Below are 24900 nucleotides of genomic sequence, written 5' to 3'. Positions count from 1 at the left end.
TGTCTCAGCTCCCAAGCACAGGGATTACAAGCATGCACCACCATGCCCGGCTCAAATGAATTACTCTTACACTAATTATATAAATTGAAGTGTCAAATTGTAAGGTAGAATTACCAATCAGATGCTCCTTCCTCCCCCCAGTACTGAGGATGGAACCCAGGAGAAATCTACCTCCAAGCTCTACCCTCAGCACTATTTTTTATTCTTTATTTTGAAACAGGGTCTCACTAAGTAGCCGAGACTGACTGTGAACCATGATCCTCTTGTCTCAGCCTCCCAAATGCTGGGATTACAAGCGTGCACCACCAAGCCCAGCTTTAATCAGATGCTTTTTGATGGAATAGAACTTTGTACATTTCTAAGTGTTTTAAAAAAGATTTAAGGCACTTGTCTAAATAAATGTGGATATTAGTTGAAGATTCTCCAATAGTCTATCTATTCTCATCTACCGGCGGTTCTCATAGCTGACTGCACATCCTATATTTGGGCCATTGGACCTTGTTGGTAAATCCAGTTGTTACTATCAGGGGCTGAGTAAGACAGTGGTAACTGAGAGTAAGACTTGTTACACATCATGGTTTGTTTCTCGAGTTTTGATACCTCTCTTGCTTCAGAAAAAGGATTATCTTAATCTTCTAAGGAAATTTTTTTTTTTTTTGTGATACTGGGGATTGAATCCCAAATGTCCAAGGTCAGTCTACCTCCAAGCTACACCCTCAGCCCTGTTTTTTATTCTTTATTTTGAAACAGAGTCTCACTAAGTTGCAGAGGGCCTGCTAAGTAGTTGAGGCTATCTACGAACCTGCGATCCTCAGGTCTCAGCCTCCCAAATACAGGGATTAAAAGTGTGTGCCGCCACACCCAGTCAGAAAAACATTTTAATTGAAATTTTCTAAGCCTGAACTTACTGCCTTTATCAAAGTTAACAAGAGAGTCTTTTGTCGCAAGTGATTCATTTTTTATCATGCAGCATTATCTTCTTAAACCACAAAAGCTAGTGGTTCTTTTTATTTCTTTTTATACCATAGTGTTACATACCTTTACAGGGTCTAGAATGGAATTGTCCACCAAAACTTTCAGTGATGGTGTTGGAATCTACACTATCACTTGTGTTACTGGCCACATTAGCTATTGAGCAACTGAAATGTGACTAACATTACTGAGGAAACCAAGTTCTAAATTTTAATTAAATTTAAATAGCTACACTTGGTTATTGTCTGCCGTATTGGCAGTGCAGCTCTTAAGATATATTGGTTAATAAGAAAATCCCTGCCTTCTTGGAGTATCTGATAGCCATAAACTAGTTTAAGTACTTTATATATAACCTCATTTTATCCTCCCAACAATATTTTAAAAAAATTATATCACTGTTTCCAATTTCCATTTTCTTCTTTTTGGACTGAAAATACCTATACTGTAACCTGCCCCACCATTGTATTTTGGAAGCAAATAACTTGTTTGAGAGATTCACAACTTGGGGGGTATTTTTGCCCAAGGGAGAATCCTACCTCAAATTCTATCTATATGTGACTTAGATATTTATTTATTTTGCAGTGCTGGGGATGGAACTGAGGGGCATTCAACCACTGAGCTACATCCCTAGCCCTATTTTTTTTTTTATTATTTATGTATTTATTTTGTGGCACCAGAGATGGGATACGGGGGCATTCTACCTCTGAGCTGTACCCCAACCCTATTTTGTATTCTTTATTTTGATACATGGTCTCACTGAGTTACAAAGGGCCTAAGTAGCTGAGGCTGGTAGGGATCAGTGATCCTCTGGGTCTCAGCCTCCCAAATGCTAGGATTACAAGCCTGTGCCACCACACCTTGTGTGATTTAGATGTTTAGATAAGTGTTTGGACTTCAGGCTTTAAAATTGATGTTGGGAGAAGTTAAGATTCTTGGGACTTTGAGGATGGAACGAATGTATTTTGCATTCATTAAGGACAAGGATCTTGGAAGGCTAGGGGCCTTACCCCCATAGATTGATAGGTTGATGCCCCAATCACTCATGTCTTTGTATTGGAGATAGGGTCTTGCAGAGGTGCTTAAGGTTAAATGAGGTCATCGGAGAGCTGGTGTCCTTATGAGAAATGGACAGTAGAGATCATCTTCTGCCAGGTGAGGGCACAGCAGACGGTGCCATCTTCAAGTTAGGAACAGAGCCCTCACCAGAAACTCAACCCTGCTGTAACTTCTCAATCTTAGACTTTCCAGCCTTCAAAACTAAGCTTCTGTTGCTCAAGCCACCCAGTGTATGGTATTTTACAGCCTCAGTAGGCTCAGTAGGCTCCTAATCTAATTCGTCTGTTTTATTCACATGACTCTTTATCCCCAATACCTTTATAATCTAATTGTAATGGCTGTCAAATCTAATTTTTCATGATTAGTTGCTTTATTTCTTATGATTCTTAACTTACTCTTTTTATATGTTTGCTATCCAAATATTTCTCTTTTTCTTTTTTTTGTGGTACTGGGGATGAAACCCAGGGTCATTCTACCTCCAAGGTACACCCCCAGCCCTATTTTTTCTTCTTTATTTTGAAACAGGGTCTCATTGAGTTGCAAAGGGCCTCACTAAGTAGCTGAGGCTGTCTGCGAACCATCATCCTTCTGTCTCAGCCTCCCAAATGCTGGGATTACAAGCATGCGCCACCACACCCAGCTGCTATCCATATATTTTTTTACCTAAATGTTGTATAGAAACTGTCTTAAATTTTACCTGAGTCATGATTCCCTCTCCACTCCCTCAGGTATTATAAAGTTCATTCTATTTCTATGCATCACAAAACTTAATTGATATTTATTTCTTTTTGTTCCTTTTTTTTTTTTTTCTTGATGGTGCTGGGACTGGAACCTAGGGGCGTTTTACCTCAGAGCTACACTCCCAGCCTTATTTTTTATTCTTTATTTTGAAACAGGGTCTCACTGAGTTGCAAGGGCCTCACCAAGTAGCTGAGACTGGTGGGGAACCACAATCCTCCTGTCTCAGCCTCCCAAATGCTGGGATTACAAAGGTGTGCCATCATGCCCAGCAATGACATTGGCATTTCTTTCTTTATGGTTTGATTTTCTTAAATGCTTGAACTTTTTCTAGGGGTAGGATCTTGCTTTTTTTTTTTTTTTTTTAACTACCACAACAGTCTTAAGTTACATTAATACTGATGAAGAAAAGAGAAAAGAGAAAATTGTCTCACACTGAGGCCAGTGGGATATATTGAATCAATAACACATGGCAATTTATCAACTATATCAAGCTTAGTTATTTGAAAAATGTTGTCTTTGGCAAATTTTATCTTCAGATATTGCACTGAAATTGTAGAGCAGATACTCATGTAAAACAAGAACTTTCACAATGGTATTTACCTTGCACCCTAAATGCAGGGGAAAGTAATACAGCCTTCCTTCTAATGATACTTTGAACTTTTTTTTTTTAAATGGAAGCAGATGAGTGAAAATATATGATTGCAGAAGTGCCTTTAAAGGTTTTCATGTTTCTAGTTCTTATTGTAGCCTCACTAGTGTATACTATAGGGGCTACAGATATGCACTCTGTCTTAGTTTGTTAACAACCTATGTTCTATAAATAATGTTTAGAAAATATTAATGAAATGGTGTTAGGATAAAGGTATTTAGTTTTTTTCTAAACTGAATATTTTGGAGTACCACTTAGGTATTTATGTAGAACGTTGATGCTGATGATTATAAGACTGAACGCTGAGAGGATCCTAGGTGTATCTTTTCAGCGGAGCTGCTGTTCCACAAAGCTAAATCCAGGCTTAATGGAATTCTGCCAAGACCATGGCAGTCTATTCCATCCCAGCTGTTGATGAGTAACCCCCTGGCAGTAGAAGGATGGCGATGTTATTTCCAGGCACTTCGTTCCTGCAAGTATCCAGACAAGGCCTAGTCAGCCTCGTGTGTCTAGAGCTGCCAGTTTTCCTGTGGTTGCTCTGTTTCTTTATCCCTTTATCCAGCTGCTGCTCACTGCTATTGCCACGTTTGCCCTCTGGCTCCTGGGATAGCATGCTCAGCTTCCCTGAGGCTGCCGCTAATGCTTCCTTTTTACTCAGCTGGCTGGGAATGCACTTGGCATCCTGGGTCTCAGACCTCTCCTCCCTCTGTTTTCGACAGACACCAGGCACTTAAGTAGCACTCTCAGCCTCCACCAGTTATCAGTAGTAGCTTTCAACCCCTCATTTCTGGTCTAGTAACTCAGCACACTGTCCTGAGAGAGCTTGACTAAGCCAATTTGCCCCCTCTGCCCTCCTTCCTCTGTCCATCTTCCTCTTTTATTTCTTCTACATATCCATTTCCTTGACTCCTTTTATTTTTTCTTGCATGCTTTTTAATCTTCCAAATGGTTTTTAAACTTCTTTTATTATAACTGAGGCTACAATATTAGGTAGATATTTTAGTGTAAAATAAAGTAAGACTAAATTAAAAATTAAACAAGTATATTCAATATTTTAACTGATTCAACTCAGAAGATATATTTTCTATACCTTAGTGTATTAGCCTCTCTGTATCTATAATGCAGATTCCATAAGATAAGTTGATAGACGTAGTTGTTGTTTTACTTTTATATATACAGATGTAGATATTTTATTTATACAGGCCCACTAGTTCAAGGTAATCTATGATTTGGGAAACTGTAGCCACTTTTTCCAACAAATTTTGAAAAAGAAAAAGAAAACCTACCCCAGCTCTGTTTGTTTGGTTAGTTGTTTGTGGAGAGTTATTTTTCTTTTTCTCTTTTTTGTTTGTTTGGTTTTTGCCTACATGATATAAATATTCAATTTGAGATCATTTTCAAACTAATTTCCTTGTGGATATTCGATGGATGTTACTTTATTTTTATTCAAGTAACAATTTTATGAACTTTTAGAAATTTATAATCTAAGATTTATATCCCTCAGATTAGAAAATAAAATTATAGGTGTGAATTTGGGGGTGAAGAATAATCGTGGCCTCAGCCATAAGCTGCTGGTGAAGTCTAAAGGCCAAGTGTAAACATCTGCAAAAGAAAAACATGAGCAAGTTATACTGCTGGATACAGACCAGAAGCAGCCGCTAGAAGCCCTTATCCCTCTTTATCACCTCACTTCCTCTTATTTTAATTCTTTCTCCTGGAAAAAAAATTATATCAAGTGTATGTTTTATTAATCTAGCCAAATGTGGATTCTTTTTTGTACAACTTAATGAAAATTTCTAGTTTTACTCTATCTCTATAATTGGGTTTTTATTTTAAAAGTACAAAATATCCTTTTTGTCTTCATTCCCTAAATATGTTTGTTTAGTTTGTGAGGTTTAGTTTAAAGGAAGCATCACCTCAAATGAGGTTATACACCATTTCAGAGCCTCAGCCAGGGGTCTCAGCCAGTCTCACCTTTCTCAGAGAGTCAGGAGGGGAGGGCAGGACAGGAGGCAGGTCTGCTTATCACTTTCCTAAGGAAATGTTCTTAGGCGAAAGCATTTTAGAAAAGAAGGCTTCATGAGAAAAGTTTCACAGGCTTTTAAATTGTTGTAAAAGCTGCACACTATTCCTTAATGTTTATATTACAGAAACAACACTATATTACTTTAATAAATTGAATATACTTCTTAAGTTGTACACACACACACACACACACACACACACACACACACACCCCTCCCACCATTCCTGAGACAGATGGATGGGTATTGACAAGTTTCGTATGTAAAAGTTCTTTTTCTAGTGTCTTACTCTAACCTAAGGCCATCTTGAGGATTTCTGCCCTCAGGAAGTTAGCAGTTGCCAACTGTTTCATTAAGCTTGCTCGATGCTGTAGGAATGAGGGCTACACACAGAGAGGCGCCTGAGTTTTCATACATAGTATATGCATACACATTGCCCAGCAGTGCAGGAGTCGTACGATACCTGCTTGGCAGAGTTCCATAAATCATCCAGGTAGTGCCCCACAAAAATTCCACAATTAATTTCTATATTTGTTATTGTCACCAGTGGTTTGGCCTGTATGAGCATTAGATATGTGAAAAAAAAAACTGTTTTGTTACTAGCTCAGACTATATTTTCTTTTTTTTTTAAGGTAATAATTTAATTTATTTTCCATTAGAATAACCAGGCATTCAATGTTACTTTTTGGCTAGTTATCTTTTTTCACTAATACATAGCACAATGCCATATATCAATTTTCCACATACAAACATATGGGTCTCCTTTGGGGGCTTTTTTATCTGCTTCCTTTTGCTGTCTGTTTTCATATACCAAAATATTAAAGTGTTTCAATTACTACAGTTTTATCTATAAATTAATATATAAAATTTGTAAGACAAGTCTTTCAGCCATATTTTTCTTGACTCTTCTAAATATTTTTTCTATGTTTAATGTTGAAATTGAGTTGGGGGTCACAAAGGAAGCAAACACCAGCCAAGTTATTAAAGGCCTCTTTAATTAAAACTGGCACTTCTGGGCGAGGTCTGCCAACCATGGGGGAAGGGACTGATGACTGAGCAGCAGAGTCATGCAGTCAGCAGAGTCACAAGGCAGAGAGGAAGTGAGGGTATTTATGTAGTCAGGTCCTGGAGTGGGGCTAGTCGGTCCTCTTGTGACATCTGGAGTCTCGTGGCATCTGGAGTCTCACAACATCTCTGCACTGGCTTCCGTGGTTCTGCCTCCTGTCCCCACTGCGGGGTCTCATGGGGGAAGAGAGGGACCCGATCTGTCATCCCAGCCTTTTGGTGACACAGGATGACAACCAAGTCAATAATTAATTTCTACTGTCAGGGTGCATCATAGGGGGCCCTTGGCCAGGAGAGGTTGGGTCATTCAGAAGTGGCAGGTGGGAGTATGGCTGCAGCGGGAGTTGGTTGGAGGTTACCCTGGTCAGCTTGGTAATGTACGTTTGAATGAACTTTAGCAGATGAGGGACTTTCCTGATGACATTGGTTGATATGGGATGTGGACCTTCCAAGAAATGCCAAGGGCTTGTGCCACCTGTTGAGTAACCTTAAAAATAATAGCTGGTCCATTATCAGACTGTAAAGAATTAGGGAGTCCAAACCTAAGGATGATGTCTGAGCATAGAACATTGGTCACCATGCTGACTGTCTTGTCCTTTGAGGAGAAAGCCTCTACCCAAGCCTGTTTGAAAGCAGAAGCAGTCAGTCCAATTAAGGGTCAGAGAGTCCAGGTTCCTGGGAGTAAAAGGGAGGGTTCCTGGGGGAGTGACAGGGCTCAGGGAGGGGTAAAATAAAATAAAATAAATTTCTCTTGGGTTCAGAGGGTTTCAGCACCAGATATAATTTTGAAATTGAGTTGGGGGTCGTGAAGGAGGCAAACACCAGCCAAATTATTAAACACCAGCCAAGTTAATTAAAACTTCAAGCTGGGTGTGGTGGCGCACGCTTGTAATCCCAGTACTTGGGATGCTGAGGCAGGAGGATCTCACAGGTTCAAAGCCAGCCTCAGCTACTTAGTGAGGCTCTCAGCAAATTAGTGAGTCCCTGTGTTCAAATAAAATATAGAAATAGGTCTGAGAGTGTAGCCCAGAGGTAGAAAGCCCTTGGGTTCCATTTTCCATTCCCAGTACCAAAAAAAAAAGGGGTGGTGGTGGGAGAAACTGGCACCTTCAGGCGAGGTCTGCCAACCTTGGGGGAAGGAACCAATGACCAAGCAGCAGAGTCACGGGGCCAGCAGAGTCACTCAGACCATATTTTCAAAATTATGCACCATAATTTTTATTACTTCTTAGAAGGAGAGGTAACTGGGGATTGTGCCCAGGGGCATTCTACCTCTGAGCTCTACTCCCAACCCTATTTCATTTTTATTTTGAAAACAGGATCTCATTAATTTACTGAGTAGCTCACTAAGTTGCTAAGGCTGGCCTTGAGTCTGTGATCCTTTCTCAACCTCACAAATACTGGGAATACAGGTGTGCACTGCCATGCCCAGCTCACAGGAACGTTGTAAATATTATCCAGAGTAGAGTAATGTTTCTTGTTCCAACACTGGGTGGTGGTAACCCGGTGTCATTGAAGAATGGAGTTGTTATCTCTGTTTATTTGTTGGTTTTATATATGTGCATTTCATGGTTTGCTTTCTATTTGACTTCATGAATACTACCTTGGCAGTATAATTCTAATGATATGTGGATAGTGTTCAGAAACAAAGCCAAGAGGACCAGCATGTCTTCCCAGAGTTAGTAATAGTGCAGCTGAAGATGCTATCCACAGCCTCGGCAGCCCTGCTCCTTCATCCTCAGGACATGCGCAGCGAGGGCTTTCCAGTCATGATGGCAGCTGTTTGTTTGTTTTTTAAAGCACCTTTAGCATACTTCCCTTTCAACAAATAGTAGAGGTATGTGATTCTCCTAATTCAGAGCCTTTTTTTTTTTTAACCATGAAATGTACTTTATGTGAAACTAACTGGACTCTGGGGTTGGATTTGGAATCTGTCACTCATTATTGCCATCTTCTATTTTAATCAACAAAATATAAATTTAATATTTAAATTTTATTTGCTAATAATGATTCTTATTATGGAATTTTCATGTATAGGCATTTAATGGTGTGTGTGTGTGTGTGTGTGTGTGTGTGTGTGTGTGTGTGTGTTTTACTAAACCTGGGGACATTTTACCTCAGAACTATACTCCCAGCCCTATTTTATTTTTTATTTTGAAACAGAGTTGTTTTAAGGTGGGCCACAAACCTGCCATCCTCCTGTCTCAGCCTCTCAAATATTGGGATTTTAAGTGTGTGCCACCAGGCCCAGCTAATGATGAACTTTGATTCAACATTCATGTTACTGTAGCAGCTTATTACTATCTTTTACTGATGGATAAATTAATAAGTATGTAGGAAATTATTATTAACTGTATAAGCAATAGCAAGGATAGGTATTATTTTAGTGAATGTGTATTCTTCCTCTAGTGTTTTTCCTGGCCCCTGAGTAATTCCCAGTGTATGTACTATTCATATTTGTAACACAGTTGTCATTCTACTTGAAGACATTTGTCCATGCTATTGCTTTCGTCATATGGTAATGGTAGGTTGTTTCTACATTACACTTGTCCATGCTATTGCTTTCGTCATATGGTAATGGTAGGTTGTTTCTACATTACACTTGTGTTAGATTTACCTTTGGTTATTGCAGCAAGTTATGTTTACGGAACTGTTTTAGCTCTCTTACTTGTCTATAAGGCAATCTAACAGTTTTGCTCAGAATCTGCTTCCTGATTGCCTTCCTGGTTGCCCTGCTTGCTTCTGACACACCCAGTATTTCACATCTCGAAGTTGTTGTTTTTTTTTTGTTTTTGTTTTTTTATCGGGACTTGGACTTCCTTTTAGAAAATTGATCTGAAGAGTCTAGATCCATTTATATTCTTATACAATTAAGATATTTGAAATTATAGCACTTTAAAAATAATAAAAGCCACCAATTTAAGTGATTTTTATTTTCATCTGGAAGCATGAGGGTTTGCTCATAGAAGAAATAGAGACTGTGAATGACTACAACCAACCTAGGAAAAGCAGTGGTTATTGTTGTGTACCTTTTAGGGACTGCTGCCCAGTCAAGCAGAGAACAGTAAAAAAAGAAAAAAATTCATAATATTCTCTACCTTGGTGGGTGGATCAGTGCTCAGTGGAGGACACAAGCTAAACTGGGCAGGTCGCCATGCCATTATCAATCACTTATACATGAGAACTCAAGGACCATGCTAATGGCAAAGTGTCTTAATCCTTCTAATGCTTGACATAATTTTGAATGCCATTCAAAATGAGAAGATATGAGAAATTTAGGAATATACGTACTGATAGCTTTTCAAATAAGACAGTTGTCAGGTGCCAAAGTATAGACTCAACTTGGTATGCATATGGGAAATAAGAAAGACAGGCACTTTTAAATTGATGTAGAACAAACATTTAAACAAGTGTAATAGAATCCACACTTCTACAAATGGGGCATCAGTTTACAATCATGATTAAGTACTTGTGTTATTTACAATGTATTATATTATAAAACCTGACCTATGATCTCCTAAATGGGCATGTGTCTTATAGGGACTCCAAGTACTGTTTGTTTAGTTGAGGGGTATGACTTTTCTCTTCTCCCACTTCTAGAATTAAAACAATACTCTGTTTCTAAGGATTTTTAATCAAATCCTACTTTTCTTCAGCTGCTTCATAGCACAGGAGTTCTTTAATTTACTTGGTGGACATGTTTACTGCATACTGTATAGTTCATGAGTGTGACCCTAAATGGTTAATCATCGGCCCAGGTTTCCATGTGTGAGGCATTTCATGAGCTAATATAGTCACTCTATTGTTTGCATATTAGTGGAACATATTCAGACAAATACATCACTCTAAAGTGTTTAATACATTTTTACTAAAACTAGTGGTGTTTTTGCTTAAACATTTGTAATAACATTCAGCAGCAACTTTAACCAATAAAAAGCTGCAGGGCCTGCACTGGTTTTCTTTCTGCTAAATTATTAATAATAGAATTCCAAGCATGATGATTTAAAATCACAATCTAAGAAAAATAGTAATTGTAACTTAAATTGGTATAATATTAACATTTTATAAATAGCTTGTTTTTTTTTTTTTTTTTTTTTTTCCTTTTTTTTTTTCAAAATGGCGACTGAGGGACACAGCACCTCTCAGTAGCTGAAGTAAATAAAGTTTAAATACTGAGAAAGCAGTGTCTAAATCAACAAAACAAATACATACCAGGAACCAAAACACATCCTGTACCTCGGCGGAACCCTGAACTTGAACAAGAAGAACAAAGATCGGACACGGGACCTGCTGCAGATACAATCTGACCGCGGACCAGAACGCTGAGCCGCGGGCTGCTTTGGCAGCTGTCCAAGGAGCTGCCTGCCCGATATTTCCACGGCAAGATAATCCGGGAATAAAAACGGACTTAGGACCGCATCCTAAGCAGCGAGCAGCACCCTCCAGAACTCTGTCTGCCCACCAGCGACCGGATCACATCGGCACAGAGACTCACACGGATTCCTACACCAAGACAGGTACCTGAGGGCGCCCTAGTAACTGGGGTCCTAGCGTGTGCGGAGTCGCAGTCTCAAACCCCCACCACGGGCTCAAGCCTCAGAGCACTCTCCTCGCGCTTCCTGCCTGTCCCCTACTAGTAATCAGCGCCTGTACACTGCCCTCCTAAATTGGAGCCTGCTTCTGTGGCTAACCCCTGCCACCTTGCCAGAGCCTACCCTCCAGGCTGCAAAAGCACTGGGAGACCCGGAAATCTCCTTGGGGCACCCCCAGCCTCTACGTCCCGCGGGACGCAGAGACCATTGCTGGACACCGCACACTGGACCCTTGAGCACCTACCCTGCACCCCTGGCCCACCGCGGGGTATTCCCAACCTCCTGGTAGCCAGATGCTTAGTTCTAAGTGAGAACACAGCTCAATACACCTTGGAAGAACATACCAGCAGCAATAGACAGCTGCACCCACTCTCACTAGGGTCCAGTATTAACAGGGCATCCAGCCTGCACTCTTGGAATAGGCAGAGCTCTGGCAGTAAGTGTGGCCACCCAGGAACCAGCATTCATTTGCCCAGGGCACATCTTGGGACCACACCTGGCTAGCCCAGCTGGAATTTCCAGAGACACAAGAAAATCCATCGGGCCACAAAATCTGCTCAGGACCTCAGGGGGAAGTGCCAATTACACTTTAGTCACTCTCCACCCCTGCTGTAGGGAAGCACAGGCTGGAGGCGAGGGTGGTGAGTGCAGATGTGCTGACCACAGGTTAGAATTTCGCAGAATCTGTGAACTGTACAGAATCAAATAACAGTGAAACCAGACACCCGGACACATAAACCTAAAGCAGCTAAAGGAGAAAAAGGTGTCCAAACACCCAGAGTGACTTAAGAAGATAAAAATAGAGTACAAAGAAAACTAAGAGACATTGGACGGTATCCTGAAAGCTACCAAGCAATCAGATACACACATATTATATGGACCTGACCCCATATGCGTAAATAAGTAGGACTGTTTGTTTTACTTTTAATGTGGATGTTATGTTTTCTTTTGCTTTTAAAGTGCTTTTGTTTTAGTATGGTTATTGCTGTTTTCTTTTTTTTTCGTTTTCTTTCTTCTTTTAATCCAAACTTCTCTTACTTTAACTTGTTGTTTTATATATATATATACATTGGATAGTTTGCCTTATTTCTTTATTTCACACGGCTGCTAGTTCCTTTTATTTTATTCCTCTTCCTTTTTCCTCTTTCTTCCCTTTTCCTTCCTTTTCTTTCATTCTCCTCCTTTGATTGGTTTACCTTCCTTTTTCTTGGATTACATAATAGTCTTGGTATCTTGAGCGGATTCTTTTTTTTTTTTTTTTTTTTTTATGTCTGCCTGCTCCTACCAGCATCCCTATTTACAAACCTTCCCACACTAACCTACATACATTTCTCCCCCAAAACTTTTCCCCATAATATACCTCATGGTTTAAAACTCAAAGTATTTTTTATATCCATAACTACTCTACTAACAACAAGAGTCCTAGTAGTTAACTCTCTCTCATTCATAGCAAGTTATTACTTTATCATACTTAAAGTCCTTCTCAACCTAACATATCCTCCACCTAATCTGACTCCTTTACCCATCACCCCAGCTCCTCCCACATCACCCACTTTCAACACTGGAAAGGCTCTGCTGACTGGCCGATACTCCTAAACTCCTAATATTAAGATTTGACTAAACACATTACTCACGAACGATGGGTAGAAATCAGAAAAACAGGACAGAGAACACTATAAATATGAGAACCAGGAGTTATGAAGAGACAGCAGAAATCACGAATACTGACCTACTAGAAATGCAAGAAGGGGAGTTCAGAATCTTGTTGTTCAATATGATGAAAGGTTTTAAAACAAGTATAGAGGAGGTTAAAGGTGAAATAGAAACACTAAAAAAGAATCAGAAAGAGGTCTGGAATGAAATGAAAGAGGCAATAAGTGAAATGAAGACAGCAATAGAAAGAAACTCTGGAAGATTAGATGAAATGGAAAACAGAATATCAATATTAGAAGACAGTACATCCCAAACCGAAAACACAGTCAGCGATATACAGAAATCTTTACAGCAACAAAACCTAAACATCCAGCAATTATGGGATAATATGAAGCGCCCTAATTTACGGATAATAGGCATTGAGGAAGGGATAGAGGTACAGACCAAGGGCATATGTAATATCTTCAAGGAAATAATCTCAGAGAATTTTCCAAATATGGAAAGAGACTTGAATCTTCAAGTACAGGAGGCATACAGAACTCCACTGAGACAGGACCAAAGAAAAACCACTCCACGCCACATAATAACCAAATTGACCAGCATAGAGGCCAAGGAAGGAATCTTAAAAGCAGTAAGAACAAAAGGACAGGTGACATATAGAGGCAAAACAATAAGAATCACCCCAGACTATACAACCCAGGTCAGGAATGCTAGGAGAGACTGGTATGACGTGATTCAGACCCTGGAAGAACATAACTTCCAGCCCAAATTAATCTACCCAGCAAAACTACTATTCAAGATCAATGGGGAAGTCAAAGTCTTTCAGGATAAACAGAATCTCAAAAAATTCATGAATTCAAAGCCAACACTAGAGAAAATTCTTAAAGAAATAAATCATAAGGAAGAAAAAAGAAGCAGACTCCAGAATCAGAGAAGCGAGGAAGTTAATAAGTGGGCCATTTAAGTAAAGAAGAAAGATCACAACACCCAAGAGTAGACAGAACACAAAATGGCAGAAAACAAAAAGCATATTTCAATAATATCACTTAATGTCAAAGGACTTAACTCACCAATCAAAAGACATAGACTGGCAATGTGGATTAGGAAACATAATCCAAACATATGCTGTCTGCAAGAAACTCACCTCACAGCCAAAGACATTCACAGGTTGAAGGTGAAAGGATGGAAAAAGATATACCATGCCACCAGTGACCGAAAAAGAGCAGGGGTAGCAACCCTGATATCCAACAAAACAGACTTTAAAATAAAACACATCAAAAGAGACAAATCAGGGCACTTCCTTTTATTAAAAGGAACAATACACCAAGAAGATATAATGATAGTAAATATTTATGCCCCAAATGTGGGTGCAACCACATTCGTAAAACAAACCCTTCTGGACATAAGATCCCAAGTAGACCCAAATACAATAATTCTGGGAGACTTTAATACGCCTCTCACACCACTGGATCGATCTTCGAGGCAAAAGATGAGTAAAGATGCTCTAGAACTAAAGGAAACCATAAACCAAATGGACCTAATAGACGTTTTCAGAGTATTTCAACCAGGAACTACAGAATACACTTTCTTCTCAGCAGCCCATGGAACCTTCTCCAAAATAGATCACATCCTGGGACACAAAGAAAATACCAGCAAATTCAAAAAATGTAATATAATCCCATGCATCTTTTCAGACCACAATGGAATAAAAGTAGAAATCAACAACAGGAAACTCGAAAGAAAGTATTCAAATTCATGGAGAATGAATGATACACTACTAAATGACGAATGGGTAAGAGCAGAAATTAGGGAAGAAATAAAGAAATTTATGGAAACAAACGAAAACAGAGACACAACCCACCAAAACCTATGGGACACCATGAAGGCAGTACTAAGAGGAAAGTTTATCGCATTGAGTGCCCACATAAAAAGGATGGAGAACCACCAAGTAAAGAACCTAATGAAACAACTCAAGGATCTAGAAATTCTGCAACAATCCATTCCCAAAGCCAGCAGAAGACGAGAAATCATCAAAATTAGAGCAGAAATAAATGAAATAGAGAACAAAAAAACAATTCAAAGAATCAATAAAACAAAAAGTTGGTTCTTTGAAAAGATTAATAGAATTGATAAACCCCTGGCCAACCTAACCAAAAGAAAAAGAGAATCAACTCAAATTACCAAAATTAGAAATGAAAAAGGAGATATCACCACTGATAGTGAAGAAATTCAAAACATTATCAGAAACTACTTTAAAAATTTATACTCCAATAGATTTGAAAACCTGGATGAAATTGACAGATTTCTAAACACAGTTAACCTTCCTACACTCAACCAAGAGGACATAGCAAGCCTAAACCAACCAATAACAACCAAAGAAATAGAAACGGCAATAAAAATTCTTCCACCAAAGAAAAGCCCAGGCCCAGATGGGTTCCCAGCTGAATTCTACAAAACCTTCAGTGAACAACTAATACCAATACTTCATAACACGTTCCGGGAAATTGAAAGAGATGGAACTCTTCCAAATTCCTTCTATGAGGCCAGTATCACATTAATCCCCAAACCAAATAAAGATACCTCAAGAAAGGAAAACTACAGACCAATATCCTTAATGAACATAGATGCAAAAATTCTAAACAAAATACTAGCTATACGCATTCAAAACTATATCAAGAGAATAATTCATCACGACCAAGTCGGTTTCATTCCAGAAAAACAAGGCTGGTTCAACATACGCAAATCAATACATGTTATTCACCACATAAATAGAACCAAGAACAAAAACCACATCATCATAGCAATAGATGCTGAAAAAGCATTCGACAAAATCCAACACCCATTTATGTTAAAAACACTGCAAAAAATTGGGATAGAAGGAAAGTACTTCAACATCATCAAGGCAATATACTGCAAACCCAAAGCCAACATTATATTGAATGGGGAAAAACTGCAAGAATTTCCGCTACAGTCAGGAACAAGACAAGGATGCCCACTTTCACCTCTCCTTTTCAATATAGTCCTTGAGACTCTTGCTGCAGCAATCAGACAAGAGAAGGAAATCAAAGGAATCCACATAGGAAGAGAGGAAGTGAAATTATCCTTATTCGCAGATGACATGATCCTTTACCTGGAAGACCCAAAGAACTCAACCAAAAGACTTCTGGAGCTGATCGACAAATTCGGCAAAGTCGCAGGTTACAAAATCAACCTAAAGAAATCAGTGGCCTTTCTTTATGCCAACAACGAATCCACAATGAAGGAAACAAAAACAACAATTCCATTCACTATAACCTCAAAACCAATAAAATACCTAGGAATAAACCTAACCCAAGATGTAAAAGACCTCTACAACAAAAACTATAAAACATTAAAAAAAGAAATAGAAGAAGACCTTGGAAGATGGAAAGATCTCCCGTGCTCATGGATAGGCAGAATAAATATCATCAAAATGGCCATTCTGCCAAAACTGATCTATAGGTTCAATGCAATTCCCATTAAAATACCAGTGACATTCTTCAGAGACCTAGAAAAATCAATCATGAACTTCATATGGAGAAAGAAAAGACCTAGAATAGCCAAAGCAATTCTCAATAACAAGAAACACGCAGGAGGCATTACAATCCCAGACTTCAAACTATACTATAGAGCAATAGTAGTAAAAACAGCATGGTACTGGCACAAAAACAGATATACTGACCAGTGGATTAGAATAGAAGATACAGAAACAAACCCACACATCTTTAGTCAATTAATCTTTGACAAAGGGGCCAAACACATACGCTGGAGAAAAGACAGCCTTTTCAACAAGTGGTGCTGGGAGAACTGGCTAGCCATTTGTAAAAAGATGAAGCTAAACCCCTATATCTCACCTAACACAGGAATCAACTCAAGATGGATCAAAGACTTAGAAATTAGACCTGAGACGGTGAAGTTAGTAGAGGAGAACATAGGTTCAACACTACAACATATTGGCACAGGCAGTAACTTTCTCAACAAAACCTCCAAAGCTCAGGAAATTAAAGCAAGAATAAACAAGTGGGATAACATTAAACTAAAAAGTTTCTTCTCATCAAAGGAAACTATCAATAACCTAAAGAGGAAGCCTACAGAATGGGAAAGGATCTTTACCAGCCACCATTCTGATAGGGGGCTAATATCCAGAGTATACAAAGAGCTCAAAAGGCTCTACACCAACAAAACAAACAACCCAATCAAGAAATGGGCAAATGAACTAAATAGACACTTCACAAAAGAAGAGATACAAAGGGCTAATAGATACATGAAAAGATGTTCTTCATCACTGGCCATCAGGGAGATGCAAATCAAAACTACACTGAGATTCCATCTAACCCCAGTGAGAGTAGCAAGCATAAAGAAATCAAACAACAACAAATGCTGGCGAGGATGTGGGGAAAGAGGAACTCTTTTACACTGTTGGTGGGAGTGCAAACTAGTTCAGCCACTATGGAGATCTGTGTGGAGATTCCTAAGAAAGGTGGGAATAGATCCACCATATGATCCAGCTATACCACTCCTGGGTATCTTTCCAAAAGGGTTGAATTCAGAGAAATACAGCAACATATGCATACCTATGTTCATAGCAGCACAATTTGTAATAGCCAAAATATGGATCCAACCCAGATCACCATCAACAGATGAATGGATAGCAAAACTGTGGGAAATACACACAATGGAATTCTATTCAGCCATAAAGAAGAACAAAATTTTATCATTTGCAAGAAGATGGAAAGCCCTGGAAAGCATCATGTTAAGTGAGATCAGCCAAGCACAGAAGGAGAAGATACACATGTTTCCTCTAATATGCCCAAACTAGAAAACACAAAGGATACCAGTAGGACCCCAGATATTAGAGGGGAAATACTAGCTAAGTTTTAATGGAAAGATAGGAGAGGAGAAAGGCCGATCTTGATTAAGGAGCATCTTCACCTGAACATGTGTAAAATTATGAATAAGACATGGTTAACCTGGCCAACCATTGGTGGGGGGGGGGGAGAAAATGGGGGCGGGGGGAGAGGGCACCAAATATAGTGTAAATGTATACTATTTATGTTCAATAAAAAATTGTTAAAAAAATAAAATAAAATAAAAAAAAATAAAAAAAAAAAAAAAAAAAAAAAAAAAAAAAAAAAAAAAAAAAAAAAAAAAAAATAAATAGCTTTCACATGTTAGTCACTGAGCCTTTTGAGGCGGCTGGGAAACTAGAAACTCTGAAAAGATGGTAGAGAATGACACACAACTAAAAGCATCAAGACTTTAAAATCCTATTCCCAGAGTCCAGGTCCATTACTCTCTTTCTGCTCTTTCTCTAATACGTATTATAGTACTTTCTAGGCTACAAAGCACTTTTTACATATCTGGTTTGAACTTTATTAAAACTGGATCTCCCCACACATAAAAAAATTGACCTTTTGAGACTTCCGGGAAGATGGCGACCGAGAAAAGCGGGGCTTAAGAGTCCCGCTAACAACCAATCTCCATTACCACAAAAAGAGCGCCTTTCATAGCCAGAAAACACCATCACCAGAAAAACAAAAAAACCACCAGGCTCCAGAGAGAAAGCGAACTGAGAACAGAGCTCAGGGCCACAGAGGAGACACACGCGCCCGAGGACGCGGCAGCAGCGCCATACTGCCGGCGGCAGCGGCGAACTCAGCGGACGGCTACAGCAAGCCGAGGTGAGCCGATGCGGAACAGCCAGGCGGGATCTTTCGGCGCAGACAGCATTTAAAGCTCCCAGTGGCTGAGCTCAGCACACGCTGCAGGGATTCAGCGTGGAAATCAAAACCAGAGAAGAAAAAATACGCCAGCCTCATGGCCGAGGGCGTGGCAGAGGCGCCATATTGCCACCGGCGGCGGCAGCAGCAGTGAATTCACCGAGTCCAGTGCAGCTACATCTACGTACTCAAGAACAGTGAGTCAAATTGCGGGCCACAGAGGAGAAATCCCAGTATTGTGCCTCCTGGGACTTGACCCAGTGAGGGAGTGGTGGTGGCAGAGATATCACACCATAGGAGAGCGTGCAACCTGGCACCCCCCATAGTTTAAAGCAGCCTCTATCGACTCCCTGGGTCGGAGACTCTGTGATACAACCCAGTAAAGGAGTAGTAGGGTCTGAGATAATACAGACTCGAGATCCAGAGCACCTTAAGTGAAGCCAAAGTGACCCAAGGGAAGAACCCAGAGAAGGCACAAACCTCCGAAATCATGGGAAAGAGGAATAACACTGAAGTAATGAATGTGCACAACCCCACAGCATCAGAACCTGATAAAACAGAAAATCAGAGATTTCTAGAAGATCAAATCAGGAAAATAACTGTAGAAATAATAGAGGTGCTTCGAAAAGAACTCAGAGAGAGCCAAAAAGAGATAAAGGATGCAATTAATGAAGTAAAGGCCTCAATTCAAAGCACAAACAACCGATTAGACCACATGGAGAACAGAATCTCGCTCTTAGAAGATGAGCAATCCAAAAATGAATGCATAGTTTCTAATCTAGAAAAAGATATCCAACAGCAGGAATCTGACATTGAAGAAATATGGGCCCATCTTAAGAGAGCTAACCTAAGAATAATTGGAATAGAGGAGGGAAAAGAAAGTGATACCAAAGGGATCAACAATCTCTTCAAGGAAGTAATAGCAGAAAATTTTCCAAATATAGAGCAAGAGGTTGATACACAGATCCAGGAAACTTATAGAACTCCCTTTAGACAGGATCCGAGAAGAGGATCCCCACGCCATATAATTGTCAAAATGACCAATGTGGAAGCCAAGCAGAGAATCTTAAAGGCAACAAAAACAAAGGGCCAAGTGACATTCAGAGGCAAACCAATTAGAATCACTCCAGACTTCCCAAACCAAGTCATGAGAGCCAGAAGGGCTTGGAGTAACATATTCCAAACTCTGAAAGAAAACAACTTCCAGCCAAAAATTTCCTATCCAGCAAAACTTTCTATCAAATTAGATGGAGAAATAAGAAGCTTCCACGACAAACAGAAACTGAAGGAATTTATGTCTTCAAAACCAGCACTAGAGAAAATACTCAAAGAGATTAACTACAAAGAAGAAATAGGTAACACTCACCAGAACCAGAGAAACAAGAGTTTCCATCCAACAGACAACTAAGATTGGTTATCTGTGGAGATTCATTATTTATGTTAGTCTTTTACCTATCTCTAAATTGTATTGTTTGCCTTTATTGTTGTTAATTTTTAGGATTTCTAGTTGGAATATTAATATACCTTCAGATATAGCATTTGGAAATATTTTATCCAATTCTATTAGTAACTTTTAACTCTGTTTACATTGTCTTTGGATATACAATATTTTCTTTTATTTTTTAGGGAGTTTGTATATTCTTCTGTTGCCTGTGCCATTGAAATCATACCCAAGAAATCACTGCCAATTTCAATGTTGTGAGGTTTTATGACCCAGATTTTCTCCTAAAAGTTTATAGTTTTAAGATTTATATTTAGGTCTTTTATCTAGTTTGAGTTAATACTTGTATGTGGGATTAGGTAAGGGTCCAATTTTATTCTTTTCCATGTAATTATTATTTTTCAACAATATTTAGTTAAAAGATTATTATTTCCACCACCAAATCTTCGTGGAAACCTTGTCAAAAATAACTTGACAATATAGGGAAGAAGTTAGCTCTAGGCTTGTATTTAACTCCAATGGTCTATATATCTGCCTTTAGAACAGTACTACACTGTTTCAATTATTGTAGCTTTATATGGTTTGAAATCAGAAAATATACATCTTCTAGCTTTGTTTTTGCTTCGAGATTGTTTTGGGTATCTAGAGTCCATATTCCATATCAGGATAGATTTTTTTCTGAAAAATAAATATATGATAGTTTCACCTAAATAAAAGAAAAAAATATTCTCTGGTAAGAAAGAAAGCAAAAAGAAATATTGAAATGTTATCTTTAAGTCATCAAAAGCTTGGTATCAGACAAATGAAACTGTTATGTGAGATTATCATTTTTAATTTTGGATAAATTGCTATAATACTAGATGTCAACCACTAAGCCAAGCATGGGAGGGAGGGATGGGGAGAGAATGGGATGGGGATCGGGTGGGGGCTGACTGGGCGATGTGTGCATGTATGTCTACAAAAGTTTGTATCCCACTATGATGTATGAATACAGTGCACCAATAAAATAAAATTAAAAAAAAAATTGACCTTTTATTTCACATTTTACACAAATAACTAAAAATGGATAAAAACATAAATATAAAACTTGAAACCATAAAGCTCCCAGATGAAAATTTAGGAACAACACTATTTTTTTTAAGTTTATGTAGCTTTATTTACACACACGTCTGAAAGCACGCTCGTGGCGCCTACTCGTTTTCCTCGCTGCGCAGCCCAGCGTTGGGGTTGGTGACTGACGGCCAGCTGGGCCGCTCTTTCCTGATGGCTTTGTGGTTCCTGAAGGAGACGTTGTGCGCAATCTCGCCACAGTAAGATTTGTTACACGTCAGGAGCACTTCCAGCTCCTGGACATCGTGGACCAGGAACTTCTGGTCCACACCGGGCAGCATGTGCTTGGTTTTCTTGTTGCTTCCGTACCCAGTGTTGGGCATCAAGGTCTGGTCCTTGAATCCTATCTGCACCCGGTTGTCAATACCTCTAGGTTTCGGCCAGTTCTGCTTAATTTGGGCATATTGGTCTGACTTGTGCCGGATAAACTTCTTGGTCCTCTTTTTCACAATCTTAGGCTTCATGAGAGGTCTGAGGGCAGCCATTGTGGCGAGTGGGAGATGGCTGCCACCTCCGTAGGCAGCGCTGAGAGAGAGTGGAACAATACTTCTTACAGTGTTCTTAGCAATTATTTTGTGCATGGGACTCCAAAGCTCAGTCAGCAGAAGTGACAACTAGACCGGCGTTACCTCACGAAACTCAGAAGCTCCTGACATGGAAGTTCTCAGGAGTGAAGAGGCAACCCAAGAAACAGAAGGCGTCTTCAGACCAGTGTCAGATCAGAGGCTAATTTTTACAATTATTAAGAATTCTTGCAACTCCATGTAAAAACCAATAACCAGATTTAAAAATTATCGAAAGACTTCAATAGACATTTCTCCAAAGAAGACATACAAGTGGCTCACAGGTCTATGAAGCAATGCTCAACATCACTGAAATCAAGGAAATGCAAATTAAAACTCAATGAGATGCCATCTTACACATGTTAGATCGACTTATGAAAAATACGAATGAGCCGGGCGTGGTGGCGCACGCCTGTAATCCCAGCATTCGGGAGGCTGAGATAGGAGGATCGCGGTTCGCGGACAGCCTCAGCTACTTAGTGAGGCCTGCCGCAACTAAGTGAGACCCTGTTTCAAAATAAAGAATAAAAAATAGGGCAGGAGGTGTAGCTCAGAGGTCGAATGCCCCTGGGTTCCAGTCCCAAACCCACACACACAAAAAAAAAAAAATACGAATGAGTATTGGTAAGTGAGTATTGGTGAGAATGTGAAGAAATTGGAACCCTTGTCTACTGTTGACAGGAATGTAAATGGCCACTGGAAAACTGGAGATTTCTCAAAATATGGAAAGTATACTACCACATGACCTCAAATTACCACATCTATTTATCTAAAAGAATTAAAATCAGGATCTCAAAGAGATACTGGCATTTCCACTCTTCATTGCAGTGCTATGTAAAAGAGCCAAGAAGTACAAACACCTAAATAGCCACCAACATGTGAATAGGATAAGGAAAATGTGGTATGTACATCTGATGAAATATCATTCAGTCTTTTTTTTTTTTTTTTTTTGGTGGTACTGGGGTTCCTGGAAGCCCTTCTACCTCCGGGCTACACTCCCAGACCTATTTTATATTTTTATTTGGAAACAGGGTCTCCTAAGCCAGCGCATGCGGCTGGCTTCGAACCTGCGCGATCCTCCTGTCTCTGCCTCCCAAGCGTGGGGATTACAAGCGTGCGCCACCAAGCCCGGCTCATTCAATCATTTTAAAAAAGGAAACCATATAGTATGCAGTTACATGGGTGAACCTGGAAGACCTTATGTTAACCAAAATAAGCCAGTCATGAAAGGCAAATACTGCCTGATTCCACTTAGATGAAGTATCTAAAATTGTCAAAATCATGGAGTCAGGGAGTAGAATGATGCTTGCCAAGAGCTAAGAGGAGGAGGAAAGGGGATGTTACTTACCAGTGGTCATAATCAGTGGTTATAAGAGATGATTGTCCCTATAATTAACAACATTGTATTATACATTTAAATTTTTGTTATAAGAGACCCCGAGCAATTTAGCAAGACCCTATTTCAAAATAAAGATTTATTAAGATAGTAATTTCATATTTTACCGCTATAAAGTTAAATTTTTAAAAAGGAATCTTTTTTTTTTACTATAGATCATGTTCACTTTCATTTCCTTGAACAAGTAATCAGATTAAATAAACAAGCCAACTAACAAATAGAAGGACAATAAATAAGGATGCTTTCTTGAACTTGTAACTATCTAACAAATTGAGTTATAAAGCATGTATCACCTCCCTTGTCAAACTCTTCCTGGAAAAGCAGAATATTATATCTTTCTAGAATTATTCAAGTTAAGCAAGGAAGTGCCAGGCATTGAGCTAAGCGCAGACATCTGGCAACAAGCAAGTCATTCATGTGGATTGAAGTACTAGGCTCAGTCAGCAAATCGATTCATGGAATCCACCTCAGACCAGGACCACCAGGCAAGTCTTAGTGGCAGGAAATGAGGCTGCAGAAGGAGCAGGATAGGGAAGGGCATTGTCTGGCATGCTCAGAACTTCAGTGGCTAGCATCAGAGATCACTGCCTGGGAAGATGCTTCCTACTTCCTGTCTGATAATGAACATGCCAGAACTTCCCGACCCCTAGGATTTTATTCTTGTTCAGCCCAGGTGGAATATTCTCCTTCAGAATGTTCTGTGGCTAGCTGTTTTTTATCCTTTCAGTCTCTAGTCAGATTTCACCCTTCTTTCTAGAGAAACCTTCCCTGATCATTCTATTTGAAGCAGGCTTCGCAGTTTCTCATCACCTTGTTTTGCAGTCATCATTTAACATTATCTAGTTGAGTAGCTTGGGTGTTGCTGGGAGGAAGTGGTAAACCAGAATGGGACTGTCACTTGCTGAGCACCTGCTAATGTGCCCGGCATGGTTTTAGACATTGTTTCTTATATTGCCCATTTTATTCTTCTAATGTAGATATCAGTCCTATTTTGATGACACTGAGCCTAGCAAAAATGAGTGACTTGCTTGGTGTTACAGCTGGCCTGGTAGAATTGAAACCTTAGAGATGTTCACTGGTGGTGGATGATGTCAGGCTGAGTTTCTGGTTCCACTGAGGAAGGACCTTTGTGTCAGACTAGAAGTCTTCCAAGATAGTCTCAGATGCTAGCATTGTAGTCTCAGGTAGTTGTAGGGAGAAGGAAATTAGCACCAGGGAGACACTGAAACCAAGTCTCCTGCAGTATTAGAGCCATCCCCTGGGTTTCTGAGTTGTTGGTGGTTAAGGTTCTACCCCTGACCAGATTCTTTCAGTAAAGAAACCATCAGAATTCAGTTAATGTACTTAAAAGCTCTTTTTGTGACTCTCAAGCAGGGCTCATTAAACAGTGGTCCATGGGCCAAATCTAGCCTACTCCCTACTTTTATAAATAAACTTTTATTGGAATACAGCCACCATGTTTATTTGTTAGCTGTCCATGTCTGCCTTTGGGCTATAATGGTAGAACCCAATAATAATATGGTAAAGTCTAAAATATTTAATATTCTATCTTTTTTAGAAAAAGTTTGCCAACTTCTGATCTAAAGCATACTTGACACCAAAACTAAAGCAAATATGAAACCAGTTCTTCCAAAAAGTCAATAATCAAAAATCACATAACTATAGTGGCTAAATGTCTAGCTGACTTTGAACACCTGGCCCCAAACTGGACAGCCTCTAATTCCATTTCCTGCTCTGAATCCTTGCTTTCTTTCATTATATAATTATTCATCCAGATGAAATAATTATTCTCTTAGGAGGGAACAAAACAGTGCTGCCTTTGGGGTGGGGGAGGAGTACTAGAGGTTGAACCTAGAGGCATTCTACCTCCAAGCTATACACCTCCACCGCTACTTTATAT

The 24900-nt window shown here is 39.4% G+C and overlaps 1 protein-coding gene and 1 pseudogene across 4 annotated transcripts in view; one reads left to right on the top strand and one right to left on the bottom strand.

The window, feature by feature from the left end:
* The window catches only part of LRBA (LPS responsive beige-like anchor protein), a gene marked incomplete at both ends in the record, with an annotated part of 652640 nt that overhangs the window by 528699 nt on the left and 99041 nt on the right, over positions 1 to 24900 (top strand). The window lies entirely within an intron of this gene.
* Positions 21122 to 21554, bottom strand: LOC308264677 (large ribosomal subunit protein eL32-like; annotated as a pseudogene). Its single transcript has one exon. The product of its transcript is annotated as a large ribosomal subunit protein eL32-like (transcript).

Source organism: Muscardinus avellanarius (assembly GCF_963383645.1).
Source record: "Muscardinus avellanarius genome assembly, chromosome: 6".
Lineage (NCBI taxonomy): Eukaryota > Metazoa > Chordata > Mammalia > Rodentia > Gliridae > Muscardinus > Muscardinus avellanarius.
Note: the sequence above shows the minus strand (reverse complement) of the source record. Positions and strands in the feature narration are given on the sequence as shown.